The sequence below is a fragment of the Malania oleifera genome, chromosome 7 (assembly GCF_029873635.1).
Source record: "Malania oleifera isolate guangnan ecotype guangnan chromosome 7, ASM2987363v1, whole genome shotgun sequence".
Lineage (NCBI taxonomy): Eukaryota > Viridiplantae > Streptophyta > Magnoliopsida > Santalales > Ximeniaceae > Malania > Malania oleifera.
In genome coordinates this window covers 24,420,851-24,424,492 of record NC_080423.1, presented here as the reverse complement: position 1 = coordinate 24,424,492, position 3,642 = coordinate 24,420,851, and positions in this window count along the sequence as shown.

Here is a 3,642-nt window from a genome sequence, read left to right as displayed (position 1 = left end):
TTTCTTTTAATTTCTTTTAAAAAATTATTGACTTGTTTGTTTAACTCTTTTAATCACAAAAGGACTTAGATTTTCTTATCCAATCAACAACACTATTGCTTAGCCAAACAAATAATCAATCATTCAACCAAACCAATCAAGCACAATGCTTAAACCAAACAACCAAATGATTTGTCAAGTATAAGTTAACTACAACACCTTTTATGAAAGCTTCAGTACTCTTTGGAATATAAACACAAACCACTGAATATCATTCAATCACAATATAGCTTAAGTTGCCAGCCTAGGATATAAAATTGAAGTAATCCCTATATATATATATGAAATTTTATGCTTACTGATATAAAACCCTGTATGAATGGATTTTCCTCTTTAATATGATGTGTAATATAGAATCCAACACTCTTTTCAATATTCAAAATCGAAAAAACTCTTAGTTAATTTATCTTTGGGATCTTTAACCAAGTAATGTACTCCCGTATGGTTTCCGCAAAATATGGTTTAACCAACGTACTCCCTTTCGGTTTCTGCAACCCAAATCATAATCAGACTTCAAGTTTACTTGATTTCCAAATATACGTAGTATATATGATTTCCAATTTAAACCATCCACATAATTTAAATATGTACTGAAAATAAAGAGTAGGGAAAGAGAGAGTGAGACGGAGATTTTTATGAGGTTCGGTTTATACCCAGCCTAGCCTTTGGTAAACCATCAAAGGATTCACTAAACTTATTCATTTAACAGGCAGAACAAACCTTTACAACACTCCTTGGTTAAAGCTAGAGTCTGCCTTCTCCAAACGATATCCCCTCATCCAGTCACTCCTTAACTAGGCTAGAGCCCGCCTCTCTAAGCTATGTCCCCTTGCTCAACTAACAATGCAAACAACCCTTGGAATCGTCAATTTACAAGATAGAAATCAAATAGATGCGTACAAAGAACTTGCTCCTCAAAGAGCTGGTTAGTACACCAATTACAGCACAACTAATATACTTCAAAGTAAACAACAATATAGAAATTTACTTGAAGCTCAATGAAGTATATCATCGAATAATTCTTTCAATGATTGAAAGATTTAGAATTTGTAGCACAATTCCGGTGGAAGAAGATCAGCAACAACTCAGTTGAATTCGTGCACAATATGTGAGCTTGAGAGCAAGAGAGAGCCTTGAGAATTTGAGAGCAATTTGAGAGACTTTGAATTTTTTTTCAGAATTTGAATTCTTGGTGTCTTGATTCAATGACCTTTGAGGCCTATTTATAAACTTTAAAAGGTATGTAACTTGATCCCAAAGTGAATTGGAGTATTCCCCAAGTTTTCACAAATTTTGAGCCCCAAGCAACCTCATTAAAAAATTTTCCCGTTATGAAAAAAATTCAAAATAGCCGCATGGCAATAGACTGTCCATTTTGGGCAGTCGTTTGTCCAGTTAAATTATAGGCATAGCAGGGTGGTAGTCGCCTGTCTGAACACAGACAGGTGTCTGTCAGTGCAACACCAAGCTGTCAACTTCAAGCACCCTTCAGTCTTTTGATCATAACGTTTTTTGCATAACTCCAAATTTAATGATGTTGGTGTCAAATGAAAGCTAAGAGAAAATCATAAAATGTTCATGTTGAACACATTTTAAAATAAAGATTGTTTGATGGAGAAACATGTACATCAATGCAGATGTAGAGAAATTGACAGCAATTGGAAAATCCTCTTTTTGGTGCTTTGCATTCCAAAAATAATTCTAACATTTTTGAAACAATTTTTGACCTTATAAAAATATTTTCCAAGTATGTTCAAAGGTATTTAGGTCCAATAAATTTATTTAAGAGTTTCATGTATCCATATTGAAATTCTTTGAAGTACTTACATGAAATTTCCTAAACTTTTTCAATTCTTGAATTCCTTGAGGCCTTTATACTTGTTTCATCTTTCTTTGAGCTTTCCATGTTGATCACTTGGGCTTTCATTCTTTGAAGCTGTTTCTTTAATATCAATGCTCTTATGATCTTCAGGCTTTAAACTTTATAGTTCCTTAAAGGCCTTGATTTTTTGGATTCTTCAGTTTTATATTAGTTTATTCTAATGTTATTTCATCTCGCCCTTTATATTTTGATCTTGGATGTACTTTTAGTTTGTTTTCATGTAATATATTTAATAGAATGGTTTGAATTGTCCTCTCTTTTGAGAAGGTCTTTCATTATCACTACAAAAAAAACAGGTTTTTAGTGACGAAACTATTAGTGACGAATTCAATTCCGTCACTAAAAGTGGGTATTAGTGACAGATTTAAAACCGTCGCTAATATTTTCGTCACTAAAACCAGGAAAAAATTGCGAGAAAATATTTTTCGTGCAAAAATTATCCCGAAAAAATATTAGCGATGACTTCTAGGTATTAGTGACGAATTAGACCCGTCACTAAAAGATTCTTATTAGTGACGATTAAATAACCATCACTACTATTATTTAAAAAAAATAAAATAAAAATTTATTTCAGAGTATTAGTGAGGAATTTGAAGATTCACCACTATTAGACCCTTATTAGTGACGGATTTATGAACCGTTACTAATACCTCTTTTATTTAAAAATAAATAAAAAAATTTTATTTCAAAGTATTAGTGACAAATTTGAAGATCTGTCACTATTAGCCCCTTATTAGTGATGGACTTGGGAACCATCACTAATACCTCTATTATTTAAAACAAATAAAAAAATTTATTTTAGAGTATTAGTGACGAATTTGGAAATCCATCACTATTAGCCCCTTATTAGTGATGGATTTGGGAATCGTCACTAATACCTCTTTTATTTAAGAAAAATAAAGAAAATTTATTTCAGAGTATTAGTGACGAATTTGAAGATTCGTCACTACTAGCCCCTTATTAGTGACGGATTTGGGAACTGTCACTAATACTTCTTTTATTTAAATAAAAAATAAAAAAACATTTATTTCAGAGTATTAGTGATAAATTTGAAGATCCGTCACTATTAGCCCGTTATTAGTGACGGATTCGGGAATCGTCACTAATACCTCTTTTATTTAAAAAAAATAAAAATTTAGAGTATTAGTGACGAACTTGGAAATCCTTCACTATTAGCCCCTTATTAGTGACATATTTGGGAATTATTACTAATACTTCTTTTGTTGACCTTATAAGTCAAGCCCAGTTTTGATAATGACATATACTCATTGTATTTAATGCATGTTTGAGGTTATGTGCAGGTACTCAAATTGGCAGATCATGATGATAGCACAAAAGGAGAGTGAAGTTGAAAACCTAATATATATGTGTTGTATTTCGTTTAATTATTATTGAAAGGGTCTGTAATAGTAATTAGGACTTGGTTTGTATTAATCACACACACATCACCTACATGATCTGATGAGTAAGCTCAAAACCAAAAATGACTAAAATGGACCTTAGGGAATACCCTTCGGTCGATCGATGCTAAATTTTTTCAGTGCACTCAAAAAGACCTAGAAATGACCTTAGGACACTCACTCACTCACTTGTATGTGTTAGTCATTTGAATAGGGTGTTTATTGGCTAAAATAGGACTGAAATGCACTAAATGTGCACACTCGGTAGACTGGCACTTCATGTACATTTTTCCCTGGTCGATTGACCAAGGACTGGGTCAA